The 14820-nt window shown below is 46.4% G+C and overlaps 1 protein-coding gene across 1 annotated transcript in view; it reads left to right on the top strand.

Annotated features, from left to right (window-relative positions):
* The window catches only part of LOC132494286 (U3 small nucleolar RNA-associated protein 25 homolog), a 720475-nt gene that overhangs the window by 151083 nt on the left and 554572 nt on the right, over positions 1 to 14820 (top strand). The gene's annotated exons all lie outside the window — the stretch shown is intronic.

Raw genomic sequence — 14820 nt, 5'->3', positions numbered from 1 at the left:
GCCCGCGCGCGCGCCCGCCCGGCCTTTTTACAAACGTCGCCACGGCAACGCCATTCTGACGGCCGAGCTGGGGAGGGGCATGGCGTGCGCGGCGCCCGAGGATGAGGGGGAGGTGCGCTGGGAGCACCCGGCCAATTACAGCCCGCTGCAGCGCTGCGAGCCCTCCCCGACCTGCCCCCTAGAGGTCCCCAGGCCCGTTTCCAGGATGGGGAAACAGGCTCAGTGTTCACAGAAGTAGCTCCAAGTCTTACAGCGGGGAAGGAGCAGACTCAAGAATCCTTCCTACTGACCTTAGCTCTAGGTTCGGTGCGTTGAGGAGGGGGTGGTCAGGCATGGGAGGGTAATGGAGCTGAGCCACGAGAAGCTTGGAGGTTAGTACCCCCCGTCCCACCCGAAACTCTAGTTCTCTCTGTTGTGGAGGAGAAAACAGAGTAAGCTGGGGGGGACCATCACTTCTGGGGGTGGGGGTGGAGATGGGAGATGGGTGGGGTGGAAGGAACACTTCTGAAAGAATGGAAGATTCTCCCACGTGCTAGGAAAAGGGTATTTACAAGCCCACAGCCTTACTGTTCCTGTCCTTCCCTGTCAAAACTCGCGTTTATTCATTCATGTGTTCCTTACTTCTACAAACATCACCTGAGTCCCTACAAGGTCAGACGGTGGCCCCAGTGTTGACCTGGATCAGATCCTTAAGAAACCCCCCCGCACTCCCCATGGGCAAGGGGCTGGGGGGATGGAGCGTGTGGAGAAGACATGCAAATGCCAACTATCTCCCCTCACCCCATGTCACCTTTTTCAGATCAGCCCCTTCTGTCTGGGAGCAGAACAGCCCTGCTGACTACCTACAGAATGCCTCATTTCCCTGGCAGGAAATGACGGACAAGGTGCCCCAAGACAAACTCAAAATATTCATCTGAGAAAGATGAAAGATGGCAGACTCCACTCTAGTCAATTAGAAGACGATATAAGAGAGAAAAATCATGGAAATCGATACGGGATGGAATATATGGTAAAGATGCTCCCACATGCTTAGAGGCTCTTAGAAATGCACATTCCCTGGCACAGACCTCAGAGTTTCTGATTAGGCAACTCTGGAGCATGGTCCAGGAATGAATTTGTTGCATTCTTTCAAATTCCTTGTGCATTTGTTAAAAGCTTGGCAAAACCTCAGGACTTTTTCAACCCTGCAGTTGAATCGCAGAGCCCTCCCAGCACTTGTCCCTAGAAATCTCTTCCAGGCCCTCAGTCAGCCTGGAAGGTTCTGCCTGGGTTAGTTCCCTTCGACCAGAAAGACATTAGGAATGTATGAGGAGTGACCACAGAGGCCGGGGCCCTGAGTGGTAACTTCAGAGGAACAGAGAGGGTCAGGCTCAACTCTCCAGGCACATTTCTGCCTCAGGGCCTTTGCAGTTACTGTTTCTTCTCCCTACCAGGCACTTCCCCCAGGGATCTCCTTCAGCTCCTTCAGATTTTTACTCAAATATCACCCTATTTAAAAGGGTCTTGGAATTCCCTGGCGGTCCAGTGTTTAGGACTCGGTGCTTTCACTGCCCGGTTCGATCCCTGGTCGATCCTGGAAGCCCCATGATGCCACCCCAAAAAACAAAACAAAACAAAAAACACCCCCCCAAAAAACATGAATAACAAAACAAACACCTCACTCTATTGCTCTTCCCTTCATCTTACCACTCCTCTAACATGCTATTTATTTAGTTTCCTTCTCTTATTTGTTGTCAGTCTCCCCACTCCCAACTCCCCCCTGCCCCCCAACTTAAGCTCCATGAGGGCAGGGATTTTTTTTTCTCTTTTGTTCACTGCTGTATCACCAGTACATAGAACAGTGCCTGAATGAACGAATGAGTGAATGAACAGGGGCAGCCCTTGCCACCCGCCCACAGCCTTGCCTCCTACTCTTGAGCTGCTGAGCTGAACTGTCCTTACCCCAGGACCTAGGCTTCTGTAGCCTTGGCCCTCGCCAGCCCCGCCCCCATCTCCATGCTTGTCTTCAATGTCATCAACATGAGCACAAAACGCAACCCTGATCATTGCCAGCCAGACCCTATGGAGCCCATGCAGGCCAGCCTGGAGCCGGAGCCGCCCTTGGCCCCCTGATAGGCTTGGGAGAGCATATGTTGCCATTAGTCCATCTCTCGATGAGGAAATACTAAACGGAGAACAAAGCTGACATTCAGGCTCACTGGAGCAGAAATTGCCAAATCTTGATTGGATCCTGCCGCTCCCCACAGGATGCCACAGTCATCTCAAAGGGTGTGTGAAAGTCTTAAAACCCAGTTCCATGTCATCCACTTAAATTTCAAAAACAGAAACTAAAATACCCCAATAACTCATGGCTTTATCATAGCATGTCCTGGGCTGAGTGAGATTTGTACTTTGCGATGATGGGGTGTTCACAATACTGCACCTGAGGAATTCCCTGGCGGTCCACTGGTTAGGACTTGGTGCTTTCACTGCCATGGCCCGGGTTCAATCCCTGGTGGGGAAATTAAGATCCCGCAAGCCACAAGGCATGGCCAAAAAAAAAAAAAAGAGATTTCTAGTTTATATGGGCTCCTTGGTGATGCCTGTAATCAATCAATCTTATTGAGCTCTGGGTGGCTACCGAGGCTGTACTGTATCTCCATCAACATCAGGATGCTGGTGTCTGAAAGGCCTGGGTCCAGGTCCCAGCTTTGTCATTCCCAGCTGTCCTCATAATACTGGAGCGAGTAATGTTAACTCCGGGCTTTCCACCCTCAGGGCACTGTCACAGTCTTTCCTGTGGATCATCTCATTTAATCCTCACCATAACCTGGGCCAGTAGGTGTGTGTGAAACACCTGGAACAGGGAGCTCTGCACAGAAGCGCTCAAAAATGTCGTGATGGGTATTATTTCTATCACATCACTCCCACTTGAACAGGAAAATAGGGCTCAAGAGACATGGAGGTATGTGACCAGGGTGACACAGCCAGAAAAGGATTTGAATCCAGATGACGGTGACGGGACGGTATTTTCCCCGGGGACCACAGGTGACAGGTGTCACAGCCACGAGACACCCATGCTCACCACCTGCTTTCCCTCAGCCCTGAACAATCTGGGCTTCTGGCTGTCCTGAAGTTTGGGCAGTGCCTGCAGCAAGAGGGGGAGGGAGCTGAGGCCAGGAGCCGGTAGCTGGGGCTTGCCAGGGACCTCTCCTGCCACCCACTGGGCTTCTTTCCTGCAGGACCTCTGCCCCATAAAATCTCATTCGGCCACATTTACCTTCCCTGGGCTGTCCTTGACTGGGAGAGCCCATCCACTGTGCCCCCTCCCCAGATCTGCTTGTTGTCCCCTGAATTCCAACAAGAAATGAATGCTGGCCTCCCGCCTAGAAGAGGTAGGGAGTTGCCCAGCCTTTAAGGGGTAAGAGAGAGCCAGGGAAAGAGCTGGAACAGGAGAAAGGGAGAGTAAAAGAGAGAGAGAGTGCTCGAAGATCAGGAAGTAGCTAAGCTGTTGAGTAGGTGTCAGATGGGAGAGCAAAGGGCCACTGGAGGCTCCACAGTCCATTCATAACCTGACGCTATGGGCTAAGGAAATGCAGGTTTTTATACACACACACACACACACACACACACACACAGGTTCACAAAAATAAATTCAAACCACAAAATCACAGCTGGTCACTGAGGCCTTCTGCAGCTGTGCTCACCCCCTTCCCCTGTCAGAAAATGAGAAATCACCCAGGTGTTTTCTCAGATAGAGACAAGGCTGGTTGGGATGTTCATCTCTTGCAAATCAGAGATCTGCCAGGGGGCTTCCCTGGTGGCACAGTGGTTGAGAATCTGCCTGCCAATGCAGGGGACGTGGGTTCGAGCCCTTGTTTGGGAGGATCCCACATGCCGTGGAGCAACTAGGCCCGTGAGCGACAGCTACTGAGCCTGCACGTCTGGAGCTTGTGCTCTGCAACAAGAGAGGCCGCGATAGTGAGAGGCCTGTGCACCGTGATGAAGAGTGACCCCCGCTTGCCACACCTGGAGAAAGCCCTCGCACAGAAACGAAGACACAACACAGGCAAAAATAAATAAATTAATTAATTAAAACAAATTAAAACAAAAACAGAAAACACTGTGTCTAAAAAAAAAAAACAGAAAAAAAGCTTTGCCAGGGAGGTCAGTCTGTATGTTCTGTTTGAAAACTGCAGATGAAGGGTGCTGATCCCACCTCTGATCGGCCTGGTTTCGTTTGTTTGTTTGTTTTATTCTGTCTGTACCTCACTTCTCTCACCTGTAAAATGGAGGTAATAGCAACATTGACTGTAAAGACCAAATGGGTTAATATGTGTGAAGTAGTAAACTGTGCCCGATACCACAGGATCCTTCTATGAATGTCCGCGTTGCTGTCTGTCTGTTTGCTTGTTTTTGTTGCTTTCTTGATGATGTGGGAGGACAGCACCATCTCAACCCGATCACGGCCATCCTGGGGAGAGCTTTGATTTGCATCGTCTCAGTCCCAACCCAGAGCAAACTTGACCTCAGAACACTCGCATATCATCTTGCTTGTTGCCCAGGGGCCTTTCTGGGTGTGGGTGTCAGAGGCAGGCTGAGCTCCCCTGATCGCTGCTAGAGGGATTCTGAGAATCCAGCTGGTCTCTGTGGGGTGGCACCTGCAGGACAACTCCATAAATTCGACTTCCAGGCATCCAGGCAAATCAACCTCCACTACTTCTTTTTTTGAGATTAACAATGAACCATTATGAATGAGGTGAACCAAACTAGCTAATATTTATTGAGGCTTGTTAGGTACCAGCCACTATGCCATGCACTGTTTTATTTAATTCTTAGCCCAACCCATTTTACAGAGGCGGGCTCAGAAAAGTCAAGTAACTTGCCCAGTTACAAATCTTGTAAGTGATAGGTCCAAGATTCGAACCCTGGCTGTTGGACTCCAGCATATTGTCTTTTTTGTAAACTTTTGTTTTCAAAACATAATCTACATCTCGAAAAGAACACAACTGATAAGTGTACGCTTGAAGAATTTTCACAAAGTGTATGCACCCACCCTAACCAGAACCCAGAACAAGAAGCAGAACATCACCACCCGCCCCCGCCCCTCCGAGAAGACTCCCTGTGCTCACTTCTGGTAACCCCCTCCCGCTTGTCTGACTTCCAATCATAGATTAGTTCTGCTTGGTTTTGAACTTCATGGAAATGGAATCTTACAGATTCCATTTGCTGCCAGGTTTCTTTCACTCAACTATGTGAGGTTCGACCACGTTGTCTGATGTAGCTGTGGTTCATTCATTCTCACTGCTGCATTGCTTTACACTCTGTTATCTATTCCTGCAGAACAAATTATGGCAAACTTAACGGATCCAAAAAACACACACTTATGTCACAGTTTCTGTGGGTCAGGAATCCGGGCACTGCTGAGCTGGGTTCTCTGCTCAGGGTCTCTCCCAGGCTGCAATGAGGGAGGTGGCCAGGGCTGGGGTCTCATCTGAGGCTCAGCTGGGGAAGGATCCTCTTTCCAGTTCATGTGGTGGTTGGCAAGATACAGTTTCCTGAGCGTTGTTAGTTAGTCTGAGGGCCTCACCTCCTTGCTGGCTGTTAGCCAGAGATCCTGCACTGTTTCTTGCCATGTGGGCCTCTCCATAAGGTGGCTTGCTTCATGAAAGCCAGTGAGAGTCCATAGAGAGAGTCTCCAGGCAAGATGGAAGTTACAGTCTTCTGTAACATAATCACAGAAATGACATGCCCATCACCTTTGCAGCATCTACTGATTAGAAATAAGGTACAGTCCGTTCTACTCGCAAGGGGAAGGGACACAGAGGTGTGAACACCAGGGATAATTGGGGGCCGTTGTGTATGCCTTTTGGTATGCACATGTGCACATATCTCTTCGGTATATATCTAGGAGTAGAATTTCTGGGTCACACATACGTCCGGCTTTACGAGATTCTGCCAAACATTTTTCCAAAGTGCAGGTACCCTCTACACTCCCTCAGCAGGCTATGAGCTTCCCAGTTAGAGCACATGCTTTCAATACACTCCTCCCCTCTCTCCTTACAGAAGGGGTGTTTGAGCTGGGGCTCTTTGGGACGACAGGTCCTAATTCTGGCCCCATGTCAGAATCACTGAATTCCCGGGCCCTTCGCCAGACATTCTGATCATTTGAGGGCTCAGATACAAACTGGAAGGTCCACTCCATGAGGCGAGGATCCCTGTATCCTTGGTGCCTGGAGCAGTACATGGCAGCAGTACCTGGCAGGTACCAGGTAGCTGGAACTCAATAAATGTTTTTTTGATTAAGTGAATGAGTTTAGGAAATATTGTTCCAGAGATGGGCCCCAGGGCGGGTATAAGCTGCTTAAACGGGAAGGAAACTTTGTTGTGTCTGAGGCTGTGTGCATTTTTCTGGGAAGAGGGCTCAGAGCCTCAACCAGGTATGTCCCCAAGAAAGGTTAAAGGCCGCTGTGATTGGCTACTGTCCGGCTTAGGTATTTTATCACATGAAGAAAGACTTGGTCCCAGGGTCGGAGGCATGGGAACTGTGGACAAGGTCCCATGGTCCTTAGAAGTAAAAAGCGAGACAGTGTTTGCCTGGGGTGGCTCATAAACTGAGACCTTGCTTGTTTTGACCTTTGACCCATGGTAGCTCTTTTGGTACATCTAGCCACTGCCTGGCCTCCTGGGACCCTCCCTGTGTCTGTCTGTGGAACAGAAAATTCCAGAAGGCCTTGGTGCCCTGAGTTTCCATCAGGGGCAAGACAACATGAGCCCTAGCGTTTGAAAAACCCCTTTCAATGAATAGAAAGCCTCCCAGTTTATCTGGTTTGAGATGACCTCATCCTTTGTCACCTTCTCTCTTGTTTTCTGGAGGTTTCTCAGCGTCTTGCTGCTGTCTGCATTCTTTTCTCATGTGAACAGTGCACCTATTTTGGGCATTTTGTCGTTGTTGTTTTGGGTCATTCCCGTCACACATTTTTGTATTCCTTTACAGTCAGATCAATCTCATGCCTCTCTAGACATTTCTTCTCAGGTTTCCTCTGAATCATTTCGTTTGGTCTAAATATGTCCAGTGTTTCCTCCTTCCTCACTGCACTCCACATAGACCCTCTCTTTTCCCCGGAACAACTGTTCTTTTCTTTCGAATCCCTGACCCAAATCCTCATCTTTCACCATGTTTTCTGACTTCTCCTAAGAACTGATTGTTTTTTGAAACTTAAGCCTCAAATATCATCCCTTCTAATCTGCGTCTGAATTTGGATCACGATCAAGAAGCAGGCGAGACAGGAACGTGGCTGGGTAATTAGGATCCTCAGCAGAAGGGCTGAGTGTTCATCGGGAGGTCAGAGGGGCCTGGGGAAGGAGGGAGAGGTATCTTCTTCTGCCTCGGGTAGGGCTTAGGGTGGGGTTGTCAGGAAAGCGCTTAGAAAAAAGGACCCATTTGACTTGAGTTCTGAAGGATGAGTAGGATTTCCGGAGGCAGAGCAGGGAGAGAAGAGGATGGTCCAGGGCAGGAGCAGTGGGAATGGAGGCTAGAAGATGAGTCATCAGAGAAGCTAGGGACAGGAGTACAGAAGGAGAGGGGTGGCCAGGTGCTGAGACCGCAGACTGAAGGTCCATGGTTAGCCCTCAGATATGTTTGTCTAGCTTTCCCAGCGTGTTAAAAGACTTTTAATTAGTTGCTGAATGGAGAGGCCTCTTTCTGTGGAGTGACAGAGAAACCTATTCAAATTGTCTTTAGCATGAATGCAAATTCACTGGTTACCAAAAATGAAAAGTCTAGAGGGAACCTCTGGGTTCAGGCTCAGATGATTTCATGAGGCCTTGGCCTCTCTCCAGCTCTCAGGGATTCTTTGAACCACGTGGATCCAACCTTAGACAGAATCTCTGTATAATGGTCACAAAAAGGTGGCCAAAGCTCCAGCCCTTACATCTTCTCAGCTTTGAATTCCATAGGGAAGGATAAGAGTCTTTTTCCTAAGCTTCCCCCAATGGCCTCACTGCTTCTCATTTTCTCTGGGTGGGTCACAAGCCCATTCCTGAGCCAATTATTGTGGCCCAGGAGACTGCTCTGATTGCCTGAGCTTGAGCCAATGTGCCCATCCCTGAAGCCAGAGGTGGAATCAACACCATCTCTGAGAAACTGGACTGAGACTAGGAGAAAGGTGTTGTCCCCAAAGGGGGATCATAACACCATAGTATTTTAGAAGAGAGGTGAATTGTTATTAGGTGACAAAAACCAGATGTCTACCACAGTAGCCAACATGTACAGATCATTGACATCTGGATTTATGCCTTTTTTTGGGAAAATGGGAATATCTGGCAATACCTGGACTCTCTTCTTGTATATAGATCAACAATCTGCTGGGGCTGAGAAGAGGCTCCCTCTTTAGATACAGCCTATGTTCTGCCTGCCCAATGCACTGCTCATATTTCCTCTCTGGCTCCTGGAAGCACTTGAATATTTATTGCTAGCATAATTTGATTCTGTAAAGAAATCTGTTTTCCCCACCAGAATGGAAGAGCCAAATGTACAGGGGTCAAATAGCTCTCCTGTGCTCCCACAAACTCCTGAGGACAAATGCCTGGCCATTTTGATAGTCTCATTCCTTGCTCATTTTAAAAGCCTTCTTTTAAAAAAATATTGAATACATAGTGATTTTAGAATCTGTTATCTGATAATTCCAACATCTGAAGTCTTTGGGTGGGAGTGGCGGGGGGGGGGGTCTCAGTGTCTTGTTTGCTGTGTCTGCTTACTCTGGCTCATACTGACTTATTGCTTGGATGTTTAGTAATTTGACTGTGATCTCATTCTTGATTGAACTTAATCTGTGGGAATCCTGAGGGGTCTGATTCCTGGCTGCTTTGCTCTCGGAAGTCTTTTTTGTTTGTTTCAGCTGGATGCCTGGGATGCTAATAACCTCTGAACACTGACATTTATTTCCTCAACTTGGAGTTTTCCCACTGAATACATGGAGTGTAAACTTGAGCCCCAGACCCACGTGGTTATAAACCTTCAGGGTGATCATCATCATCATCAGTATTGTGGCCATTATTAGTTTTCCCCTCCAGAGCCACATTGAAAACTTCAGGTTTTCATAGGCTCCGTTTTCTGAAAGACCAGAAAAAAAAAATTTTAAGCCCTCCTCTTGCCAGGGTGTGGAGCATCTTTGAGGGTGCCAGCTTAATACAGGCATCTTAGACTTGGTTAGCTCACTTTGCAAGGCCCAAGGCTTAATCTCCCGTTTCCTGCACTTATTAATCGCAAATGGCTTCCTCATTTGCTTACGCTTTGGTTGTAGCTCACTCTGTTTGTGTTGTGTGTCTGTATGTTCCTTTGAGATTGCCTACATAAAAATTGTTTTTTATTATGGGATTTTGGAAACACACACAAAACTAGAGAAGCCTGCGATTAACTCCATGTATTCATCATCCAGCTTCAACATTTTCCCAGTGTTCTTTCATTTTTTTTTCTTCCTTTTTGAGTTTTTTTCTAGGTTAATTTAATGCAAGTTGTGTCATTTCACCCATAAAGACATCCTAACTGAAAGGACATTTTGTTCCTTTACATTATCACCGCCTGGACATAATCACAGCTAAAAATACTTATAATCATTCCTGAATATCATCTAATATTCAGTCCATGCTCACATTTCCTTGATTCTCTCAGAAATATCTTTTTTACTGTTGATTTGTTAGAATCAGGATCCAGACAATGTCCACACATTACACTTGGTTGTTATGTCTCTGACATGTCTTTAATTCTGTAACAGCAACTCCCCGCCCCTGACCTTTTTTATCCCCCAGCCACTGATTTGTTGGCGAAACTGGGTCTTGTGTCCTGTAGAATATTCACATCCTGGATTTGGCTGATCACTTCCTCTTGGTTTCAGTTAACTTGTTCCTCTTTTCCCCATGTTTCCTGTAAACTAATAGTTAGATCTAGAGGTCTGAGGAGATCAAAGTCTTTTTTTTGTCCAGACGCCTTCCTAGGCGGTACTGTGTGATCCATCCTGCATCACACAGTGAGCACATAATGTCTGGTCATCCTGTTTTTAACGATATTGAGATTGAATGGTAGGTCCAATGCTAACAGACTGAGCCATCCATTACAACGTCTCCAACGGCTTTTTTTCCCCCAATAATTAACATTTTTAATTTTTCATTATGGTAAAATATACATAACATAACATTTACCATCTTAACCATTTAAAAATATACAGTTCACTAATGTTAAGGATATTTACATTGTTGCTTAACCAACCTCCAAAAACTTTTCATCATGTAAAACCGAAACTGTGTACCCCTTAAACAACTACTCTCCATTTTCCCCTTACTGCAGCCCCTGACAACCACCCATCTCTTTTCTACTTCTATGAATCTGGCTACGCTAGGGACCTCATATAAGTGGAATCATACGGTATTTGTCTTTTTAGTGACCGGCTTCTTTCACTTAGCATAATATCCTCAAGGTTCATCCATGTTGTAGCATGTGTCAGAATTTCCTTCCTTTTTAAGGCTGAATAATATTTCCTTGTGTGCATATACCTTGTTTTATCCATTCATTTGTAAATGGGCACTGGAGCTCATCCATCAACTTTTTACCTAATAGGTTTAGCATCTTTTGAGGATCATTCCCTGGATCCGTATTTCTTGTGGGGTCACAGAGTTGTGATTTTTTTCTGATTGTTATTCCTTTGGTAATTATTAGCTAGAATCCTTCATCAACCATTTGTTTATTTGTTTATCATAAACTACAGTTGGTTCAGGGAAGGCAGAATAAGAGATTGGTTCTTTCCTCCTATGTGTCATTATTCAAAGAAGCAACTGCCAAAGTGACCAGTGAGTTTTAAAAAATATCATTAGGAGTCTTTGATTTAAACAGTGTAGATGTGTTTTAATCCACTGAACTCATTATGTGGTTTGAGGCTCGTACTATGCCACCTCAGGGGTTCATGCAGGTTGGCTCCCGTGTTTTTGTTTTTCCAGGTGGAAACTATGCAGTATTTACTTGGAACCACCTATGTTTGTATTGCATTGGTGTGGTCTTTAGACAAACAACTCTGCCTCTCAGTTTTCCTTTGCTGTACAAGGAAGTTGGACAAAATGAGCTCGAGCACCATTCCTGTTCAAAACTCTCCCTTTTGTAGCATTTTCATTACATAGAACAGTATGGTTTAGTCATTGGATTCTTCCAGTCCTGTGACTGAATGCAGTTACCAACACCTTCCTTTCAGAAACATGAAAATTGCCACCCTGCTGATACTGTTTTTAGTCTACTTCTCCATACTGCATTTTCCCCCAGTAGACTTAAAGCTGTACCTCTCAGTTAGGGATATTTTGCCTCCCAGGGGACTTTTGACAATGTCTAGACACATGTTTGATTGTCACACCAGGGAGGAGCTACTGGTATCCAATAAGAAGAGGCCAGGGATGCTGCTAAACATCCTACAGTGCACAGGACGGCCCCCCTCACATAAATGCTCTCCGGCACCAAATATCATTACTGTCAAAGCTGAGAAACCCTGACTTGAAGAAATCCATAGAGATAAAATCATATTCCTCTTACTTATATGTTTCAGTGAAAGGAAGTACATATAAAAATGTACACATCTGAGAATTCGGCTATACATGACGTAGGACAATGAGATCATCTGTTTTTAACCTACCCATAGAATTTAGTCATTTGATGTGCATCTCCTTACTGTTTCCCATTCAATCTTATTTCTGGCTCCTATTCTACCCCTTGAGACCTTTCTATTATTGGCCTGAGGGAAGGTTAATGGACAATTTTTACTGCTTTCAGGTCAATGGAAAAATCTTAGGTCTTAAATTTTTTTTTTTAGACTCGGGAAATAAACATCAAAATCAACTTTTATCGTAAATAGCAGTTAGATATTTTTGGTCCCAATTCCTCTTTGCCATTTTAATTGATTGAGTGGATATTTTCAATAAACTTAGCATTACCTTTCAAATTATTGCTCTCTTCTGCTCACAGCATCTCCTGTGAGATGTGTATTCCTGAATCTTTCGCTCTCATGCTTTTGTGCTGATTTGAAAGAACCCACTTGGTGCTAAAATGAATTTATCATTGGCAACTGCTAGAATGGTGTTTCCTTTCCTAATCAAAAAGTCAATTCGTGGGCTCATACTTTGAATCTGATTTTCAAAACAGACAACTAATTTGTGAGAAACAAAAAAAAAATGCAGCTTTTATCTTTTTTGTGGTTGTTGTTCAGCTTTGAAAGAGGCAGCATTTAGATAAGGCAGGTACATTTATTTTTATTTTTGGCTGCGTTGGGTCTTTTTTGCTGCACACTGGCTTTCTCTAGTTGCGGCGAGCGGGGCTACTATTCGTTGCGCTGCGCGGGCTTCTCATTGCAGTGGCTTCTCTTGTTGCGAAGCACGGGCTCTAGGCACATGGGCTTCAGTAGTTGTGGCACGCGGGCTCAGTAGTTGTGGCTCACAGACTCTAGAGCACAGGCTCGGTAGTTGTCGCACATGGGCTTAGTTGCTCCGCGGCATGTGAGATCTTCCCAGACCAGGGCTCGAACCCATGCCCCCTGCATTGGCAGGCGGATTCTTAACCACTGTGCCACCAGGGAAGCCCAGGCAGGGGCATTTATTCACTTGTTTATATCAAGTATTCACACAATTTCTCTTACCAACACATATATTCACAGCTTGTCAAGTTTCACCCAAAAAGTAAAGGAAAAAGCTTGCTATCCCATTATTATATGATTTTTCTCTCTTTTGTGTTTTGTTAAAGTAGATGCTGATGATTTTTCTTGACTGGACATATCATCAAGGATGCTTTCTGAAATAAGTCATCTTGATGATAAACACTAAGGACATTTTCTTGCATTTCAAGTTCCCATGCACCACTCCAATTTTATACAGTATTGAGCCTAGGTGATCTCTGAGATGCATGCTGTATTGTTTGACATTGGTTCTTTTTTCTGATAAGGAAGACCTATAGCCCAGAAGGCTTTTTGCCATAACTTTTGCTTCCCAAATTGTATTCTAGTTGGTTTTGTTGTGGTTATTCACCCTCCATTAGTTCCAAGTATGCTTTTAAATAATCTAAAATTTCTCCAAATCAATTTGAGTTTCTAACTACTACTGACTCTTTTCTTTCCCACAGTTTTTATATTACAATTAAATTCCAGGTTTTAATGCACAGAGTTGGGACTGGAGATAGAGAAAAGGAGAAAGGGAAGAGAAGTCTGTTTCTATCATGCCATGGAGAATTTGATTTATAGTTCTGGACTGGGGAGGGATAGGAAAACAGTCTTTGTAAAAGACTGTTTCTTTAAAGGAAAATGGTAAGTACCACACTCAGACTGGTCTCCAAGGATGATTGTTTCCTGCTTCTTTCTTATGGAACTGACCCCGGGTGTCCAGGCTCTCTGCTGGGAATCCTCACTGCCCAAGAGAATGGATTTTCCTTTGTTCAGGGCAGCGTTTTTCAAACTCGGCCCCATTGACTGTGGGGTAGAACAGTTCTTTGTTGTGGGGACTGTCCTATGCATTGGTGGGTGTTTAGCAGAATCCCTGCTCTCCTAGATGCCAGCAGCAGCTCCCCCTCCAGCCACTGTGACTTTGCCAAATGTCCACTGGGGGGCAAACCCAATCCTGGTTGAGAACCACTGATCTGAGGTGAGAACATTCAGTTCTGGCGTTGGCTTGAATCCTTAACAGTGTCACTGCAAGCTGAGAACGTTTTGTCACATGTTGCATCTGGGAGCTGGTCGGCTTGTATCAGCATGTCATCCACCTAACTGCCTTCCTGGAAAGTGCAGAGTTCCAGGGGTCTGATGAGACACATGGCAGTCAGGCGGGTTGGTCCCAAGGAAACTCCTGTTGCCAGGGCTACGTTTTAAAGGTGTCTGGTGCACGTGTATACATGTTCGCTCTAGTGGCTTTTCTGGAGAAATTTGCATCTGTGTACTGTGTGCTCGTATTTCCCTATCTTCCCCTCCCTCTCTGGGTCAGCTTGCTTCGCAATGTCCAAGGAGAGCAGGTTTCCTGACCACTACTCTCCTTCAGTTATTGGAGGATCTGAGCCTGATGTGCTGTGGCTCGCTGTCACGTACCATCCCATCTTCAGGCACTCTGGGACATCGCTTCCTAGGCCAGCTGCATTGCTACAAAGAAACCGGGGAATGGCTTTCTCCTGTCGGCTCAGCATGAAAGGTGCTTCTGAATGGTCTGACGGTGCCTTGCGAACCACCATCCACACAGGTGGCAAGAACTTTGGAAAGCATCCACCCCTCTGCCATGAGGCTGTCATGAGGGGGTGCAGGCTTCCCATCAGAGGCACACGCTTCCCTGTCGGGGAGTGGAGACAGGAGGGTCTGAGCTGGAGGTTCCAGGCGCCTGTGCCTGGCTCATCCTGCACCCATGAACTTGGTTCTACCCCGCTGCCCACCACCACCACTGCCAGGCGCTGCTGGGCCATCTTAGTGGCTTGTCCTTACTGGTGATCTGCGACCTGAATGCCACCTAGCGAGAAAGCTGATGGACGACTTCATCAATGAGCTGTAGGACTATGGGCAACTCTTGTCTGCTCTGGGCCCGTTTCTCCCCCTGCAGAATATCAGATGTGGCTCCATCACCATTCCCTGCAGGGTGTTCTGTGAAAGCTGACCCTGGAAGATGCTCTGTGGGGAAAAAGAGTTTTGTGGCCAAATGGGTTTGGGAAATGTGACGTCATATAGCATCTGTTTGGAGATTCATAATGTGCACAAACATTTGAGAGATTTTCTGGAATTCTCGGCACCCAGGTGTCCATGTGGCTCACTCGTCACTTTTCTGCAATGTGATTTCCCTCGAGAC

Source organism: Mesoplodon densirostris, chromosome 7 (genome assembly GCF_025265405.1).
Source record: "Mesoplodon densirostris isolate mMesDen1 chromosome 7, mMesDen1 primary haplotype, whole genome shotgun sequence".
NCBI classification, from domain to species: Eukaryota; Metazoa; Chordata; class Mammalia; order Artiodactyla; family Ziphiidae; genus Mesoplodon; species Mesoplodon densirostris.
This window is presented reverse-complemented; position numbering and strand designations above follow the sequence as displayed.